At 37.4% G+C, this 21249-nt stretch overlaps 1 protein-coding gene across 1 annotated transcript in view; it reads right to left on the bottom strand.

Moving 5' to 3' along the window:
• Positions 1-20626, bottom strand: part of LOC150103867 (glutamine synthetase-like) — a 61313-nt gene extending 40687 nt beyond the window's left edge. The window contains exon 1 of the mRNA XM_090397160.1: positions 20477-20626. The gene's annotated coding sequence lies outside the window, so the exon portion shown is untranslated. The remainder of the gene's footprint in view (positions 1-20476) is intronic.
• Between the last annotated feature and the right edge of the window lie 623 nt (positions 20627-21249).

The following is a 21249-nucleotide window of genomic DNA, read 5'->3' as shown; positions in this document are numbered from 1 at the left end:
TCATCTATCCAATCCTGTATTCTTTTCTTGACTAATTTCTCTAAGACCTTGACAATGATTCCTGATATGCTAATCGGTCGGTAATTTACAACAGCAGTCTTGGAACCACCTTTATGCAGTGGAACTATTTTCCCCTCTTTCCACCGGCTCGGGACTAACCCAGACCCGAGACTCAAATTAAACAAAATGGTCAAGGGTACTGACAATTCTTTAGCTGCTTCTCGTACAACACGAGCTGGTATACCATCCAATCCCACAGATGTATTGAAATTGAGGTTATGCAATAGACTACTCACCTCCACTTCATTAACCACAATTCCCGTATAATCTACTGGTTTATTCGTTTCTGCAATGTCACCACCTGGATGATATACTTTTGCAAAGTGCTCGCTCAGTAACTCAACTAATTCAGTTACCTCCCTACCATCAGCATTCTTTAAAATCAATCTGCCATGTACATTTTTCCTTTTACTTGCTACATATCTAAAAAACTGTTTAGGATTCTCTTTAGCCTGCATGGCCAATGTTCTTTCGTAATCCTTTTTTGCTTTTCTTACCACACTCGTCACCCTTCTGGCCTGCGCTTTATACCGTTCATGTGCCTGCCGGTCACCCTTCTCCTTAAATTCCCTCCATAGTTGTTTCTTTTTTTGCAACTCAAGCTTAATGGTGTTATTCATCCATTTAACCCCTACTTGATTTATTATTCGGACTCTAGGTATACAGTCAGCCATTGCTTCATGCAAGCACTTGCTTAACTACCTCCCATGCACTATCAACTTCTAGTCCTTGCAGTTGTACATGCCATGGCACTGAACCAATCAAACTCCTAAGCATGTCATACTTTCCAGCCCGATAATTCCACATGTACCCTGTCTTAATTGAAAATTCTACACCTTTAGCCACCTCCCAAGTTAAGACCCTATGATCACTCTCACCGATTGGTGGGAATGTGGTCATATTTGTTACAGCCAAATCCTCAGATGTAATTGCTAGGTCAAGCACTCTCTGACCCCTAGTATTTTCCATTACATGCTGTCGCAGATAGTTATCCCTTAATAACCGCATAAAATCCAGTTCCTTCCTCCCATGTGTCCTCTCCTCACTCCAATCAATGCGACCATAGTTGAAATCTCCCATAATAATCACCCTCCTTCCACCCATTTCTTCTATTTGCTTGTGCATACCGTCACCACCATCTTTTCCATCACCTGGTCTATAGCAGCACCCAATTGTATATTTAGTTCTGCTAGCCACAATCTCACACCAAATGGCCTCAAATGTGCTCTTTTCTCTATCCTGCAATTCAACTTCTATTCTCCTTGGCTGGAGCTCATCAGCTATCATCAACAATACTCCTGCCCCCATTTTATTCTCTGTCATTCCTGAACACACTATACCCATCACATTCAATCCCACTAGTTATATCATCTACAGTCAGCCATGTTTCACTAATACCTATAACCTGTGGTCTGGAAGTGCCAACCATGGCCAAAAACTCTTCCTTCTTGTTCCTAATACTCCTAGTATTAGTGTACATGAATTTAAGACCCCATTAGCCCCAACCCTACCTTGATGCCTTATATTAACTATCCCACTCAGATTTGTTGTCCTTATTTGCTCTGTCATATTATATTCATTCTTACATTCAACTGCCTCCATAAGGACTGTATCTCTACTTCCCCCCCCCCCAACAAATCTAGCTAGAAGATACTTGCTCACGAGTCATGAATGTTTTCAATTACATGTTTATTGTTAAAATTTTTACAAACTTCTTGGAGCCTAATTACATTTTCTCCCGTTGTTGTTTCTGCCTTTGAGAATGTCTTAAAATAGGCTTTGAAAGTTGGATTGACGCCCACGTCCATGGTTTGTAACAATGATGTCGTATTTTATGGAATTTTGGTAAATTTAAAGGCACGTTAAAACTCCTGACGCGTATATCAAGGGATTGTCACAATTAATTTCGACGCATTAATCAAATCTCACGTTAAGCAGGCGATATACTTGGTTTAATCCTTTATCCAAGTGTAAGCAAACAAGTTTGCTCCTGAACTATTTTTAGGACGAGGGAATTATATTTCAATGGTTTCGCATAACCAGCATTCTAGTCGTAATATCACTTTGGTTATTCATCTCTGGATCTTTTACCATTTCCACATCGCAATGCCTTGTACAGAGGCACCACCACCATTTCCTTAACCCTTTGAGCAGTGTGTGACCATGCTTCTATCCCAAAACTTAAGTTGGCTTTTGAAGGTCATATGAAAAATTGCCACACTGAATCAATAAAATTGTGGAGTCAAGAAATCATTTATCTGTCAATATGAAAGTTAAGTAGTGCTTCTTAGAGAGATCATTTTGCAAATGTGTATCCATCCAGGTGGTTATTCTACAGTTGTTGATGTAACAGATTTATATTAACATTGAGGTAGATAAACATGTTCAGCATATTAAAATGACATGTTCAACATATTAAAAAATATGCATGTGACCACAGCAGCAAGACTGGATGGCATATCAGTCAGTGTGCTATGCAAAAGAATTGACATTGCCTCTGACAAAGTTGCTCAATCTAAGTCTCAGTTCTGGCAGGGTTCCAAGGGAGTAAGATAGTATCATTGTATAAAGGAGGCCATGACAGAGTAGCAAACTACAGATCAATTAATATCTGGAGTGGTTAAAGTATTGGAAAAGTTGGTGAAAAGTAAAATACAACAGTCTGTTGATGGGGGTAAGATATTCTACAGTGGGCAGTATGGCTTTGTAAAGGATAGTTCCCTCGTCTTAGAACCTTATTCACATTTTAAAATAAATAAACTTTACAAAACTGGATGGAAATGGATATGAAGCATGGATAGGGAGATGGCTGATGGACAGACACCAGAGAGTAGTATATGGCAGAGTGGAATAGTGAAGGGTAGCTCATGCCTCACAATTTTTTAATAAAGTGACAGCTGAGGTGGATAAAGGAAATGGTTACAGTAATACTGCTGAACTATCCTATCAAAAAAAAAAAGGTGCAAACCTTTGATAGGATACCACATGGAATTCTAATCAGTAAACTGTAGCACATGGAAATGGATATAGGGTTGGTGAGATGATGGGAAGGTGGTTGATAGAGATCAGAGTAGTTTATTCAGGAGTAGAGTCCACAAGAAAGCTTGAGTAGTGGTGCCATAGGGTTCTTTTCTTGGAACACTGTTTAATTTGTTCATTAACAATATAGGAAAGGATCTAAGAGGAACTGTTTAGTTGTTTGCTGATGATGCAAAGTTGGATAGAGCAATAGTTAATACAGATGTCAAAATTTCACAGGATGATTTGGATAGATTGGCAGACTGGGAAAAGGAGAATGGATGTATACAAACTTGACTTTTTATAATCAAGATTTGAAAAACAGCCTAATTTAAATAAATATAGTTGTGTTAATTTTTGCAAGATTTGGGAAGTAGTTATTAGGCCTCCAGCCCAACTGCATTATGGGATACTAAGGCAATTGATGTGGCAATACAAAGCCTCTATACAAAAGTAGCCCAGCTGTGAAGAAACTTCACACACAAACATTATTTGTTTACACTTGGATAAAGGATTATATCAAGAATATAATTTCCTGGCATCTTTAATTCATACTACTTAACATAGCTACTGAGTGACCAATGCATAATGTTTCCACTTTGTTACCAATAAGATACAGGTTTGAAGCCTACTGTGCAACTTGAATGTTTGGTAAATCCAAGTGGTAATTTTTCAATGTAGATCACCACTGCTTCACTTAGTGATTTGAAACAGGAGCAGATACATTTTTTTGCTTTGCAAAAAACTGAGAAGGTTCATTAGATTTTAATAATTAAAGTTAGTAATGATTTACATTTTCAATAAATGTACATTATATTGAACAAAATAAATTAAACCTGATTTCTCATTAATTCTCTGCTCTGAATCTACTATTAGTGCTGTGTTGCTCAATTATTGGGCACCTGCTATCCTTTTTCACAGGTGGGTTGAATAAAATTTATGGGCAACCAGCATTTCATTGATTAATCACAAAAAACATAAAATAACTAATAAATAAAAATCCTCCAAAAGTATTTTACCTTGGGTATAATAAATGTTAAAAGATACCAAGCTATTTTTAACCTGGTTTTACTCCATTTCCCAAGTAAGCAAACAGACAAACAAGTCAAGTTTGCACTTGCAAGTCTAACTGACCCTGCACGTAATGCAAGACCAAGGCAACTCATGGTAAAAGTAGAATAAGCTCTGATCACTAATCTTAGTATTTACCCTTAATGCAAAGCACATCTCCTGGAGAAGATGTACGATGCTTTGTATTAAAGGCAAGGGGCCACTACCCAGACCGGTTTCTACCTTTATTGAGGTCTCATCATGCAGGTGCAAACTTGACTTGTCTGTTTGCTTACTTGGGAAATGGAGTAAAACCAGGTTAAAAATAGCTTGGTACAGCGTGAATAAGTATACATAAGAGACATGCATTACATTACAGCGCAAATAAGTATACATATATTACAAAAATCCAGACTAAAGGAAAATCTCTCCTGCCTGTAACATTGATCATACTGAAGCTTAAACTCATTCACAACATACTCAGCCAATGCATTCCACTTTCCACCACTCTACACACAAAAAACCTTGTCCTCTTATTCACCACTTCATTGAGCAATATCTAGAGATGGCCTCTAATTCTTACCACTAACTTGTTTTCCACAATCTGAAAAATCTTATCCATCCAGTAAATACTTTTCAAGAGCTTAAATGTCTCAATCTTATCACCCCTTTGCCTTCTATCTACCAAACTCTGCAGATTACATGACTTCATTCTGTCCTTATAGTAGCTAGGCATTTTGCTAACTGCCTCTACACCCTTTCCAAAGTATCTTCATCCCTTTAAATCCAGGTGACCATAATAGTCCAGATGTGCCCTGATTAGGAGGACCTTATAGAGTGGAATCACTATCATTTTATCTTTGCTGATTAATGTTCATCTTAATATCATAGCAATCCTTCAAGTTGTTTTAATCACCTTTACAACATGTCCCTTAAATTTCATATTTCAATCCACCATAACCCCAACATCATGCTTTAACTTTCTCCAGTTAAAGCTCATGTTACGGTCTGCAGTTCCTAGAATTCAAATCTTACATTTAGCAACATTAAACTGACATCCCCATCTATCTGCCCACATTTCCAGTTTATTCAGATCCTCCTAAAAGAGCCAGTACATCAGCATTACTCAATCTTCCCCAGCTTCACGTCTGCAAAGAATTGAATATCTCCTTAAATTTCAGTGACAATATCATGGATATAAAGGTTGAAAAATAGTGGTTTCAGCACAGAACCCTATGGAACTCCACTAGTAACTTTTCCATGATACTACCCCTCCACACACAACCCTTTGATATCCATCAGACAACCTATTGCCAATCCACCCCAACTTAATATCCAAATCCATACATTGCAGCTTAAATATCTGTTTATCATGTAGTACCCTATCAAATGCCTTTGCAAAATCTAAAAAAATTACAGTATATGCATTTCCCTCAACCAATCTTGTTACTATATCATAAAAGTCAATGAGATTACTGAAACAAGAGCACCCCTTAAATCTATGCTGACCTTAAGATCTTATTTTTCATCTGCCCAGTTTATGATATTACCAATTTCTCTAAAAACCATAGAAGTAACACAAACTGGTCTATAATTTGATGCCTTTGGTATGCAATGCCACTATCTTACCTCCTTCGACTCCCTGGGGAGTTTTCTTATTGCATCATTAGATAGCCTAGTCAAAGGAGCTGTTAATTCTTTAGCATACTCCCGTAAGACTCGTGCCAAAATTTCCTACAATCCCACAGCCTTGTTGACATCCAGAGTACTTATTGGAAATGCATCCACTTCATAAAGTAACCATTTAATCTCTACAATATCATTCTCCTTGTTATAATAAATTTAGTTTAATCCTTTATCCAGTGTAAGCAAACAAAGTGTGCACCTGAAGTATCTTCAGAACTGAGGCAACTCTTAGTAAAGGTGGACCAAGCTCTCATTACTCCTTATCTCAGTATCTCCCATAATGCAAAGCACATCTCCTTGTGGAGATGTATAATACTATGCATCAAGGGAAGGGCCACTACCCAGACCAGTTTCTACCTTTATTGGGGTCTCGTCAGTGGGAGCCAGACCCAGAAGCAATGTAGAGATCACATTTACTTATGAGTTGCCAAAAGGTTTACCACCTTATTATTAAATTACTCTGGATTTAGCAAAAGATGTTGGAAGTTTATTTTCCACTTGGGTTAGACTATAATAAATATAAGTGTAGTTTAATCCTTTATCCAGTGTAAGCAAACAAAATGTGCACCTGAAGTATCTTCAGAACCTAGGCAACTCTTAGTAAAGGTGGACCAAGCGCTCATTACTCCTTATCGCAGTATCCCCCATAATGCAAAGCACATCTCCTTGCAGACATGTATGATGCTATGCATTAAGGGAAACTTCCCTCATTTGCCTTGGTCAATAAATTTCCTTTTTCATCTAGCAAGACCATTCATCCACAATCATTACTTCCTTTGCTAAAACACATGGCAAAAAATTTTCTTCAGTTTGTCTGTAATGCTAGACTCTTCTCATTCTAATTATCCCTTCCAGAATTTTCCCTTCCTAGTCACCTTTCTTGCTTGAACTTTGTATTCCTCATGAAATGGCTGCTTTACTTTGGGCATTTATAACAAGAACCAGAAGGCTGCACAATTTATAGAGGTGAACCAATGATTCCCAGAGACACTGCAAAGAACATACAGTGTTGAAAATCATTGATGGTCTTGGCCAACTATCTATGATTGGCTAAGGAAGGGCAAGCCCCAGTTATTTAGGACTAAATAGTCTCACCTACTCCCTTTGGAGAGTAAAGTGCATTGACAGGTTTATTTTAAGTATTGACATTAACTGATCCACCCCCCTTTTTTTTTTATTTGCTTGGAATTACGACAGAAACAACTAAAGCACGAAGCCATGACAACTTGACTGAAATCTCATTTTCCAGCTTGATTTTTATACCTGGAAGATAAACACTTTAGGATATTACAGTTTGGATTAGCAACTGGATTGAACCTTGAGAAAAGCAAATTATTGCTATGCTTGTCAAATACTGAGAGGATGAAATTACTGTACAATCAAGAAAGTAAGTCATAAGAGAAATTATGTATTTTTTGCTTTAATGATAGCATGCGTATTTCTGCCTGAAAAGAATAAATAAGTAAAATAGTTAAATTATTTGTAGTACTGTAAGTTTGAGATCTGAACAGCATCTCTGCTTTGCAACCCAACAGGTCATTCCCCCTCCACAAAATTCACTAATCCCTAAATAGACCTGGATTTGCCGAATCATCTTTTTCGTCATGTACACGTAAAGGAATTTCAAAATTTACACAAAATAACATAGTCAACCAAGGGGCCCTGGCCCTCCCCTAAAGGGGAAAAAAAAAACACTAGAAAATATTCCAAAAATCTTTTCCTAACTAAAATTCATTTAATTAGGAAAATTAAAATGAATTAAAATAAAAGGAAAATTAGTATCCCACCTCCCCAAGATTAAATCCTGAATGCTACTGCAGTCAATTATCTTGGATAAAATTTCACGGGTTTTAGCAACTTTTTGTTATGCTCATTAATTGAAATTCTGTAGGCCTCACTAAATTTGTTTGTTTAATATCTACAGTTCCTAAAGGCGACAAAGAAACTACATTTTTAATATTTTTTTTGAAGTTTCATGTTTTTCCTTTCCTTTTATTTATATTAAAAAAAAAAACCATCCTTTGTCTATTTCGTATCACCCCCAAACAACAAACACGGAAAACAAAATAGTGCATTTTTCACTTCACAACCACATAGCCAACTTTTCTTTTTATACCACTCTGTGTTAAAACTTCTAATGTACTTATCATTGACATTTATGTCTTTAGGGGTGAAGCAAGATGCTTTTCATATTCCCCGCTATCTGTTGTGGTTGCAGTGAAGGTAAAATTTATGAGCAGATTGCTCGCCCTGAATGGGCATGGAGATTATGCATCACTAAAGGAGGCCAATATAGCTTTTAGTCTTCTATATTTGAATATGTCCATTGGATCGTATGCTGTAGCTTGTTGAACCAAATCGTTGGGATGTGTGGACGTCTTTAGGAAAAACTTGGTGGCTAAGGATCGTAGAAAAGAGAAAATATAGGGAATATTTGTGTCTCTGTGGAGTTGAATGTTTCTAACATACCACGGGACGTTCAAAATCATTCTCAGGCACTTGTTCTGCACTCTCTGTATTTGGATGATGTTAGCATTAGAGGTGTGGCTCCAGGCCGGAGAGGCATAGGTGATTATAGGACGAATTGTCATCTGGTATAGTTGTAATTTGATTCTGTTGCTGAGCTTGCTATTTCTATTAATTAGCGGATAGATCTGTGCTATGGCTTTAGATGCCTTTGTGCATGCAGACTTGGTGTGCTGATTGAAAGATAGCTTTTTGTCGAGAATTACACCCAGGTAATTTGTTTCTGACTGCCAGGGAATTTTAGTATTGAATAGTAACAAATCTCCTACAGGAGACATTGGCCTTTTTGAGAAAAGAACGGCTGAGCTTTTCTGGGGGTTGACTTCCAATCTCCACTTAGAGAACCAACCCTCTAGCTTTAGAATGTTTTCTTGAAGCTTTCTGGTAATGAAAAGGGGTCAGAGAGATCTGGTTAGTATTGCCGTATCGTCCGCATATAGGGCCAAAATGGAAGTCATCGGATTGTGCGGGATGTCTGACATGTATATAGAGAACAGTAATGGAGCCAGTAGAGATCCCTGCGGCACTCCAGCAAAGATGTGGCGCTGGGAGGATGTAGAACCGTTGATTTTTACTTGCATTAATCTATTTTGAAGATATGAGTGGATTAAATGAACCATTTCAGGTGAGATGCTGGCTGAGATAAGCTTGTGCAGGAGTCCAAAATGCCAGATTTTGTCAAATGCTTTGGATAAGTCTAGGAAAACAGCACCTGTGCACTGGCGCCAGTTGTAGCTGGTTGTGATGTATTCAACAATTCTGTGGATTTGCTGGGTAGTACTATGGTGTTGCCTAAAACCAAACTGTTCTTTTGGAAGGATGTTTAGGTCATTTATTGAGGTCTGAAGTCGTGAGAGGATGACCTTCTCTGCAACCTTACCCAGATTTGAGATGAGACTGATTGGACGATAATTTTGGGATAGGTGCGAGTCTTTGCCTGGCTTATGTATGGGAATTACGTCAGCCAGTTTCCAGGTGGAAGGAAAATAGTGAAATCTTAAAATTGCATTTATTATACTGGTCAGGTACACTACTGCCCTCCGGGGCAGAAGTTTAATCACACGATTAGTAATGCAGTCTGGTCCAGGAGCTTTTTTGTTCTTTAAATTTTTAATAATGTCATATATCTCAGCAGGTGATGTTGATGCAATATGGTCAGTGCTGGTGATAGGAAGTTTGAGTGAGTGTCTGACCTTGCTGTGAATCTTATGTGGTCAAAGTCAAGGTTTCCATACGAAGGCCTGCATTGCTCTTCCAAGCTGTGCACTATAACCTCTGCTTTGTCCACATCTGTGTGAGCAAGGCCCTGATCAGTTAATATTGGGGGAAGGGATCTGCCTTTGTTTTTGGTATTTTTCAGTAGTCCCCAGATGGAGTGATCACTAGGTGAAATGGAGGATAACTTTTCATCCCATACATAGTCTCTATGAGCTTTCAGTGCATCTCTTACTGCCCCATTTAGTCTGTTTAGATTTGTTTTGTCTTGTGGTGCACACGTGTTACGGAATCTTTTTCGAGCTCTGTTTTTATCTCTAATTAAGTTCATGATGTCTTCAGGCAAACGATCTGGCTTGCGGGCAGATTTGTAGGAGGAAGCTACCATTATAGCAGAATTAATTTGTTGTGTGAGATTTGTAACTGCAGTTTCTACTTCTTTTGTGCACATGTGAGGAACAGGTCCAATATAATCCTTGAGTGCGGCTGACAGTCTTTCCCATACAATGTAGGAGTGAGAAGGAGGACACGGGAATTCATGATTTCCCAGCTGTAGTAGAATTGGATTGTGATCGGATGATAGTTCATCCATACATATGATACTGTACTGAAGTTTAATATCCTGCAGGATAGCTATATCCAGGATGTCAGCAGTGCCGAACGTACTGAGATGAGTTGGTTCGGTGGGACCTGCCACAACAGCGTTGCTTGATCCTAAGTAATTGAAAAGGATGCAACCATTCTTGTTTGTGGTTGAACAATTCCACGCAGGATGCTTGGAATTCAGATCCCCGGCAATAATGGTGGGCCCTCTGATGCCTAAGATGGCATTTAGATCAGAGTGAAGTAGAGATTTTTGGGGAGGGTTGTAAGCTGAGTAGATTTTCAGTTTGCCAGTGGAGCTGGTGACTACTTCCACTCCTGTGAGCTCAAGGTTAGTGGTTGAAGGAATGCTCACAGAGTGGTGCTTAATGTAGTTTTTAATGAAGATGGCAGTGCCACCGCCTCTGTAGAGTAGTCTGTCATTTCTGTATAGGCGATAGCCCCTTATTGTAGGATTGTCTGAGGGTCTTAGATGAGTTTCGCTAATTAGAATAACATCTGGCTGATACCTAGATGTGAAGGCACGGAGTTCCAGGATTTTGTTTTTGAGGCCATTTGCATTCCAAGCAACTATTTGAAGAGATGCTGGAATGAGTTTGTTTCTATTCATTTATGAGAGCTGTGAGGATGACCTGTGTTTCACGAAGAAATCTTTTAGTGGAGGTTTCAGTAGGGTTTGATAAGCTAAAATTTTGTAGCATGTTTGCTAGTGAGGCCGTGATAATAGCTGTTAGGTTTTTAGGTGCTCTTGGTTGATTATGTTATGGAATTGGCCTAATTGTACGGGTCACATCGGCATAACTTCTTGTTTGCTTTTGGTTGGAGGTCTCCGACTGTGGCCGCAGAGTCTCCAGTTTTGATGTCTGGGCTGCTGGTGTTCTTGTACTGTAGGAGGAGGGCTGACTGATTGCCTCCATCCGTCTGTTCTTTGGGTGTTGAGTACATCCTTTGTAGTTCGCCGGATGAGGGCCACTGCAGTTGGCACATTTGGCCGAGGTGGTCCTTGGCTTAGTGCAGGTATTGGTTGGGTGGCTGTCTCCACATTTTAAACATCTATATTCTGCTCTGCATAGATTCTGGGCATGGCCAAACTTTTGGCACCTGTGGCACTGCCCAGAAGATGATCTTTTACGGAGTGGTTCCGGTGTGACGATGAGACCACAGATTGTTTTTAAGTTGTAGATATCCTTATATATTTTGTGAATCTCAACAAGGACTAATGGCATGGGAGTTTTGTCTGTTTTGTACATTCTGCTGACCTTGACAGGTGGCAGAGCCTGAGAATTTAGGTCAGCAGCGATTTCTGCTGTGTCAATGTCTTCACAGACACCACGAATGACTACTTTTAAATTTTTTTTCGGAACTGAGCGCAAAGGTATGATACTGGATGCCTCTGTCGTCCAGTTCCTTGGTCAACCTTCTATAGTCTGTCACAGTTGCTGGCTGAATTTTTATGCCTTCATCCATGTTTTTGGCCTTAATGAAGCCAATATGCAGATTGGACATTGTGGATCGTAAAGCTGCCCACTTTTGTTTTTCTCTAAGGATGACCGGAGGTACCTTTTCTTTGGGAGAAGTAGCGGCGTCCGAACTCTGTTCCATTACAGTATTGTCATTGTGCGGTTCTTCTGTTGTTCTTCGCTTTTTGCGAGCACGCACTTCTACAAAGTCTGAAGGAGTAGAAGGCATCGACTCTAAATGATCTTCAGCGACAGCGTCTGAGACACATTCGGGGGGAAACGTGTCATACAGTTTAACTTTTCCCGGCCAATTATCACTCAGTAGCTTTCCCAGTCTGAGGAATTCCCTGTAAACTTCTTCGAATTTGGTCTCATTTAGAAGTTTTGCCATTTCAAGAATTTAAAATGTGTTGAGACACAGATGGAGAAAAAGTAGAGATCCCTCAGGTGCCCCGAGCAGGCAAAGACAATCCTGTGGACTTTTGAGGGTCCACTAGCAGATCCCGTAGACTCTTAGGTGTCTACCAGCAATAAAATGTTACTCTATATATATATATATATATCCCGTAGATCAAATCGATCTACCAGCATCGGTAGCAAATATTTCACCTTAAAAAACCTCAGAAAATGAAGAACACTTACCTCTGTATATATCATTTATCATTCAAAACTATCGCCACTAATTAACAACACAATGACTCATCTGACTCTTAATTCCATCATCAATAATACACGACACAAAACACTAACACACGGGTCGCCATTTTTTTCAGAATTCGACTACCTCTTCTCTCCCAGAATTGTACTTATCATTGCTTATTCCTGGCTGAGATATCTGAATATCGAGTAAAATTTGGCCTCTTATTTTAATAGAAACTTTCTCAGCGAGAATCAACTGAAAATTTAAGTTTTTGTAGTTCTCTTACAGTCACAACTTATTTCTTGAGGTTGCATTTCTGAGGTCATAATTGTCAATAACCCCAATAATGTTCTAAAATAAAAACTAACAAAGGTTATGCCTTTAATTGTAAGGTCGAAATATTTAAAAGACACGGAGTAAATACGATAAGCACTACTACTGGCGTAAATTGCATATAAACAGTGCCGCATTTCGCTAATAGCTCGCTCGTACATACGCTTGCGCGTATAGCAATCTGTGGTGAACAGTGCTGCAAGATGGATTTTTATTATTTTTTTATAAAAAAAAAAAATAAGAGAATTGTATAGGATTGTTAAATATTACAATCAAATAATTATTTATATATCGAGAAAAATTGGGGATTCTGCAGTGCCTATGCACGAGCCACCCCTGAAATTTACCAAGATAAAAGTTTGGAAAAGCAATTGTACAGGTTCCTAATAAGCTAAACTTAGCGAGATTTTTATTTAAGTTAAAGGGATATTATATCCCATATTGTTTCTTAGCCTTTCATACCGAATATAGAAACTATATAAAATTTCTATATTCGGCATGAAACTCTGAGTTTCTTATTCGGCTAAGAAACTATATGGGATATAATATCCCTTAACTTAAATAAGTTCATGTCGCCGAATTGAAGCCTTTGGCTCTTCATTATAATTAATAATTAGCGAGATGTTTTTATCCTAAGAGATCTTCGCAAGTTGCGTAAACAAACACATACTACTACTATTTTAGTAACTAAATTGTTTTGCGAAATCTATGGAGAGAACTCATCGATTGTTTTGTCTAATAACTTACCAGATATTCGATGTTTACATTTTTTTCACGGGTCTCTGAAGACAAGCAAATAGCGCAAAATAAATATTTTTGGAATGACAGCAAGCTGGACCTTAAGTATCTATTCCCACCTGAAGCAATAGAAAACTAAATTTAACAAAGTTAAATTTTCTTGATAATTACGTTATTCATATTTTTTGAATGGTTTCGCTCAACTCTTTTCACATCCGGTGACTGCTGGAATGTATACAAAATAGGAAATAATATAAATAGATAAAGTGACAGCTAAATTGGCGGCGCTTCTAGAGTAGAGATGCCCGCGCATTCGCTATCGAGATTACACCACTGTCGTAAGACGTTTCGGCTCTAGGTTGACTCGTTTCAATTAAGGAGCACTGCCACAATACTTGTGTCCAAAATAATGCTGCGAAATGCTAATAATTATATATAAAGCACATACTATTATTTCACAATGACTGAGCATCTGGTATACGGAAATTAACATTGAGAACGTTCGAGAATAAACTATTTTCGTATTAACCCATTTAAGCTAAATGGCATCAATTTCATTTATCTCGCTGAAAGGTTTGTCAGGAATTAAAAAAAAAAAAAAAAAAAAAAGTTTTTCATGTAGGGAGGGAGAGTCGTTTGAGACTGCTGCAATGCGTTGATTTAACAATATCACTGACAGAAAAACCACGTTATGAATCAGTAATAAACATTTTCAAAGCAATGTACAGACTAAAATGCTCTTAAAGGAGAATGTTATATACATGACTTCAGCAATGAAGTTTCCTGTATTCGCGACCACGACGTTTTTAATCATATTGGAAGAAATGAGAAAACCAGGGATCAGAGATGGAATTGAGGGACGGAAGTGATCGTTAAGCATGTTCACATCTTTTTTTAGAACGTTGGATGTCTTTTTTTTTTTTTTTTTTTTTTTTATAATACCTGATTAGGCGAGTGCATACAGCGTTTCTGCTCAACTAGCGGCAGTTTGCCGAAATCAATCTGTCGCACGGATGCACAGTTGTTTTTAGGCAGTAGTCCATTTTTCAGGATTCCGGATTATATAATCCTTTAGATTCCCCCCCCCCAACACACACACCATCCCAATTAGTGTGCTATAGTAGAGCACGTTAACAGTGCAGACCGGTGTACTTAGTACACTTAAAAAAAAGGAGGGGGACGCAAACATAATTTGTTCTGCCTTAAAATTTCATCCAGTACTACAGGCAACTTTAGCCAGTATCAAGATTTTATGAATCATTAAATAAAGCGTAATGTCACTTAAAACCCTCAGATCTGAAATGTTCAATGAAGTAATGTTTCAACAAGCTAGAGCGAACTCAACCAATCTTCAGATTTCACAACTTGCTCCCACCCTCAGAATTTCCTCCTGTTTCCGACCGATTTCTGAGGGAAAGCATTGAAAGACTGCAGGAAAAAAGTGACTACTAAAAACAATAGTTTAGTGGTCCACCCAAATAGCCATAGGTGCACCGTCACCACGTTGGAAACAGATGGAGTACCTATGAGGTATTGAGAAATTCGGAATGCGATTATAACTTGAGTAGATTAAAAGCCCAGCGATGAAATTTGGTAATTAGCAAAACGAAGTTTCTCATAGATCAGTGTTATCAGGAGGTACGTGCAAAAGAAAAATGACGATAACCTGGTACATAAGGCTTTGGAGTGCCACAGACTATTCATTAGGATACTCAGGTTGGTGTCCAGAAGCAAATTTCAAATCATTTGTGTGCCAACATTGAAATTATAACTTCAGCTTGTTCATGAATGCAATGGAGTAAACATTGCATCGCCGTCAGTGCAAATAATCTTCAAATGAAATGCACTTTGTTCTCAACAGTAAAATAAATATGCAAACATATTTATAGATAAATATTCACAATTGTATAAATAAGGAATATCATTTACACTAATCAATGCCTGCGAAATAAAATAAATAATCCAGTAGCTAAAAGAAAATCCGTGTTCCCAGTAATTTCTGGTAAAGTAGCCATTATAAATTAATTATCATTACTTTAACAGCTTTACTGATTCCAGTAAAATCGTCATGAGCGATTTGTCTAAGGTTTGTAACCTATAAAATTGAATTCTTACAAAAGTAACTCATTACAGAATGTCTGGTCACATCTTTGCACTTTCTATATCTTTTTTAAGGATATAGATTATAATGATACTCTAAATTAGCGTTAACAATCGTTTTGCCTACAGGAATAATTACATCTTTTTACCTACTATCAAGTTTCTATGAATTGAAGAACGACAGGATATTGATCCCTGTGGTTAGAAAACTAGTTCGATTCTCGTTGTTACGAAGGACATCTTTATGGACTATTTCAGTGGAAAAATAAGCTGATCTCATACAGACAGCAGGAGTTTACTCCTGGAAACGTGTTTTTCATCCATTATACGGGCAAATCGGCCTAAGAACTGGCTTATTTAAGAGTAAGGTAATACAGAAACGCTGTTCTGGAGACGAAACGCAACACTTAAGCGATTTCATGCTTCAAGCACACAGTAATGATCAATGGATGAGGAAATTCATGACCATCTGAAATATTCGTAAAACATCCACGCTTGTGGTGGGATTCTAACCCATCAACGTTGGAGCTGCATAGTTTAGATAATTCCATATAGAACGATGCTATTATTCCCGTGTCCTTTTCTTCCAGTTTCGTAGGCGATATCTTTTCCCGAAAGCAGTTGCAATAATAAAGTAAATCCCAATAGCCAGCTCAGTCGAAAGCATGACCTTTTACTTCTGCCATTCACGCCTGCATGAGACTCCTCACCGAGTTGTTTCTGCAGAAATGTACCACCAATGTGGCACATTCAATTGGCAATGCCAGCCTAAACGTATCTAATCCAAAAATCATCCAGGTGGACAAGTTCGAATTGCAGAAATCGAGCATCTACGTGACAGTTGCAGGTTGCACCAAGAGAAATACTTGGCTCATTTGCAAATGGGATATAAATTGTAATAAGTATTGATGCATATTAAAGAAAAATTATTTGGCTGTATGCTCTCCATGACATTAGATAAAAGAGGGTTGGATTTCTTCTCGGCTGAATAGACTTAAGACTTTCGGCCGGTTTCCAGCTTAGATCTGATCTACTAGGATTCCCCCTCGGAGTTAATCCTACAACTTAGGAAGTCGAGGGCAGAACCTTTTCAAACAATGAAACCTTTAGGAGTAGGAATATGAAATTGCGGCAGCTCGTCATCCGTAAGTCTAGAATTCTCGATAAAAACGGAAGACTAAGAGGAGGCTAGGTTAAGAGGTTTTATATTTATAATGGAAGCGCAATAACACCTCTCCAAAATTCGATGCAAGCGACATTGAACACGCACAGCAATTTTCATGGAAGCAGCGTAGATTCTTTATCTTGTGAACAGAGCGTTTGTAATTTAAGTCAAACTAATACTTTAGCGGCTTATTTTATTTATTTATAAATAAACAATTTGGCTAGCGAGCAATTTATACAACTACCTATATCTGAATGGAGAGGGAACATAATAGTATGTCCACAGCAGCAAGTTACGGTATCAACTATATATTAATCTCATGTGTGCAGTCATCCATAAATGTGTTTTGTAAACGTCGTATAGAATCTAAACACTGGTTTCCGATAACGTTAAATAGTGCTGTTCTGCAGGTTGCCACATTTCTTAAATACTGGTAAACATCGAGAAATAATCCTTTATTTTTAATGACGCGTCCCCCCCCTTCCATATGCAAATGAAGACTTTTCCCCAGTTAATTCGTTAACAAGTGCAAGAAGAGTTTCAAGAGAGGCGAGCACTGGTGCCGTTACTGTCCTAAAATGTATTCAGTTCAGTTGAGATTTTTTTTTTATTCATGGACAATCATGTCAACGACAGCGTGTTATGCAAATAATTTGTTACTCTTGAGTATACTTATTTTTGAAGTTACGTTTTAAAGTAAGTTTTGGCTACTGGCACCTGTTCCATTCTTAACGACTATGATATGCCTATCTGACGGCATTGTAAATTTAAGTGATGATGAACCTGCCTCGGTTGTACTTCACTATAATTCGGCGACAGATCGACACTAGTTTTTGTAGTGATTATTTCGATATGGGAAGGAGTGTACAACTAAGTACAAGAGCTCAAAAAAGATTCATGTAACATTTGAAAAAAAAAAAATGCTTTTTTCCTTTTAAAAAAAAAATAGCAAAAAAAAAGGTCGAGTCTGTCATCAAGCAAGACATTTTATGTCAAAAAGGTATTCTCGTAAGCTCTGTCAACTAGACAGACTTACTTTGAAACTAGGTCTCAAAAGTAAAAAAAAAAAATTAAGATTTCATTTTTACCCGAAAAATGTGCTATAATTTGAAACATAAGGGGAGGGGGGTTTCGTTATTTATCTGAAACTCCATATTTTGCTGCTTTATTGACGACAGGGTGCTCGCCCATCTAGACCGACTGGTGCGATTATGTGGATTTAATTATGATTCACCATGATGCTTAGTTGAGCAGACAGCGTGACCGCCTGTCTGTGGGATGAATCCCGCAGTGAGCATGGATGTTGGATGAAGAATCTAGTTGTCCGGTGTGATAAAACTATTCAGCTTACTGGAGGACTAAGTAGGTTGAAAAAGTGTCTCCATTCAGATTATCTAAACTTGTCCGTAATGCTGAAGTACTATGGGTTTAGCCTTTCGTGGATAATAGGGATTTAAAATAAATATTTGAATTTAAGCTTTGCTATACATTGATAAATATACAATTTATAAGACAACCGGAAAATTGCCCTATAAACTAATAATGAAGGTGGATACAAATCATTTGATGTTTATCTGCCAGTAAAGGAAACTCTAAAGAACTAGGACTAAGATCTGAGTGTCATACCGAAAAACTATCGGCAAATCCAAGTGTACGTTACCACTTTGTAGTACAACACCAAGGCAACTCGTATCAAAGGTGGTGCAAGCTCCCTCCCTATCCTTTATATTTTTTCATAATGTAAAAACACAGCCCCAAGGAGATGTAATACTGTAATTACATTATGAGGAGAGGTCACTACCCAGACCGGTTTCAACCTTTTTTGAGGTCTCATCAGTGAGTAGGTAGACCTGGAAGATAACAAGATTTAAGTGAAAAGAACTTACATACCTTCACTATACGAATGCCATAAAGGTGTGCCTGTATATTATGTTACTACCAAGTGGTTACTTACACTTGGATTTGCCGATAGTTTTTCCGTATGAAACTCATAGATCTTAGTCCTTAGAGTTTCTTTTACTGGCAGATAAACATCAAAGGATTTGTATCCCCTTCATTATTATTAAGGTTGCCAGAAAAATAGCTTTTGCCCTATAAACTGTTATCATTCAACTAATATAAATAGTATAACGCTTTCCCGAAAGCGTTATACTATTTATATTAGTTGAATATTGTAAACACTGGTTGAATGGGATAGAATCCTTTGCAATTTTACAAACGAAAGTCTCTCCTGAATAATACGAGACCTCGAATGATTGGTCCTACTAGTGTGGTAAAAATAGTATACGCACAGAACTTAAGACGGTTTCAGCTGCAAATTCTGGAAAGCGGTAATAAGAGTTGACGCGACTTTCAATCTTTAGAACTAAGTACTATAATGAAGAATTGATTCTGAATAATTGCTCAGGTCAGGATCTCAGCAACTGATCGATTCGTTTAGTCAAAACTAAGTTTGTTTCAGAATGTACAAAGCACATTAATAAAAATAGTATGCCACCTACATTAACAATTCTCATTTCAATTATTTTAAACACTTGTTAAAAGTGCTGATGGGGTTCATTAATATGTTTTGGAGAAAAGCCGGTCAAATGAAGAGAGAAAGAGCAAGGATTAAAAACACTGCCGTCTCCAATTGACTGACCAATTAGGTTTTCCGCCTGAAAAGGGTTCCTCCACAGATGGAATAGGAGTTCTGCGACTGTCCCCATGATGAAACCACTATCGTGGATAAGTGAGGAAACAATGTGATCTTTCTATACAATAAAAAGATGGAATGAAGCTGCTGCTCGATTTTGGAACAGAACACCTAAATGAGAAATTGTTGGCAGCTATAAGGAAATGGCTCTGTCAGCACTAATTAATCTACTTATGCAATACATTAAAATGCCACCAATACCTAAATCGCAATCTAGCGATCAGCTACGGGTTCCATGAGATAAGTGAAAGGATATAAAATAGGCAAAATGGAGGGAAAAAAAACAAATGGCGAATGGGTGGTGGCTCATGAGCCTCCGGTGAAAATCAGATGCTTAGTTCCGACGGTTTAAAAATTTATTGTGAAAAGATCATAAAGCCATTTTAACTCAGTAGATGGCATTTTTCTTTATGCACATTGATATACTGAGAAGAGTAACATTCGAGAGTAAAACAAAGCCATCCATGACACAAGCTTGAGGATTTTCCATAAACCATAATTTACCAACATATTCCACCATTTAGAAATGTCCTTACATTTTAATAAGCCATATAAATAAGTCAACTGATAGTATCAAAACACTTTTTTTTTAAGCAAAAAAAAAAAAAAAAAACTGCTGTTTAACAATCGAAATCATTGTGTAAAGTTCTACACACTATGCTCTGGAATTAAATAATTTATACGTGTAACCAACGGGAAAAAATTCTCAGGTCTAAAATTAGTATCAAATCTCTGAAATACTATCTTGGCTTGGTTGAAAGAAAGGAGCGTTTGCAGAAGGCGACACATCGACCTCTGGTAGCTAGCAAAGATACGTAACCACTGTAACAATAGATGGTATACTGTAATGCAATCTTTTTGGGATTGCATTCACGCAGCCTTAACACCTTTATAAAAACAACTTTACTGCTAATGACCATAAGAATTAAATACACAAAGGTAATTCCGTTCTGTGAACTTAACGTTCAATAACCAGAGAAATATATATCTATATCTATATTACTCGCAGAGTAATACAAATATTTATTATATATAAAGGATAGATCACTAGAAGAATTTTATCGGAGTTTAATAACATAATGAAAGATATAATGTAATGGAAGTTACAAATTGTCATTAGTCCTTAAAATATAATATAATACAATAACTTAATTTCAATTATGATTTACATATTATTTTATTCTTACCTGATACCTAAATCGGGAGGTTTATATTTGTAGGGAGAAGGCGGCCTGTCTTTAAACAGCGTAGAAAATAGAGTAACTAGAAGTCCTTTATTCATAGAGTTTCTTTCCTTGGCTCGTACAGTTAGAAGTGCAAGAGAATCTCTGAGGTAGCCCTTATTAATGGAGAATAACGTTCTGTCCACGTGATAGAGTGTGCGTCATTCGTTGTAGTGGGATACCCTCTCTCTCATCGACCACGTTCATTGGTTATCTCCTGGGTGTCATGCTCTCCCTGTGTTTCTGTCTGTTGGCTATGCATGAAGGTAGCTTTTCTCCATAGGAACTACACTGAGAATTTTCATTGTTATTTAGTCAAGTTGTGATATTGTTTTCTGTAAAAATTGGTAAAATGAGGGATTCTATGGAGTGAGTTTTAGATAAAAACTGCAAGGAATATAGTGATACGTAGCCCATATGTTGTTGTTGTACAAAATAGTTAATTTGAAATTTTTTACACCCTTTATATGATTTTTACAGAAATATTTATTGTCCTATTTCTAAAATAACGTTACGAAATTGACTTAATACTCGGATTTATTTAATAATAATAATAGAACGGTGAATTATTCTTAATAAATTTCAACGTTTGTGACGTGTAAGTCAAATTAGGTACTAATAATAAACTTAAAGCTTTTTCGTATACTCGTTTTTACACAAAATTAATCATGCAAAATTTATAACAAGTATTGGTGTTTTTATAACTGATTTCTTTTAAAAATACTTCAAGTGCAAAT

This window comes from Typopeltis vanoorti, chromosome 8 (assembly GCF_054136105.1).
Source record: "Typopeltis vanoorti isolate ZY-2024b chromosome 8, IOZ_Tvanoo_1.0, whole genome shotgun sequence".
In the NCBI taxonomy this organism is placed as follows: Eukaryota; Metazoa; Arthropoda; class Arachnida; order Uropygi; family Thelyphonidae; genus Typopeltis; species Typopeltis vanoorti.
The sequence above is the reverse complement of the archived record's forward strand: the minus strand, read 5'-3'. Positions and strand labels throughout refer to the sequence as shown.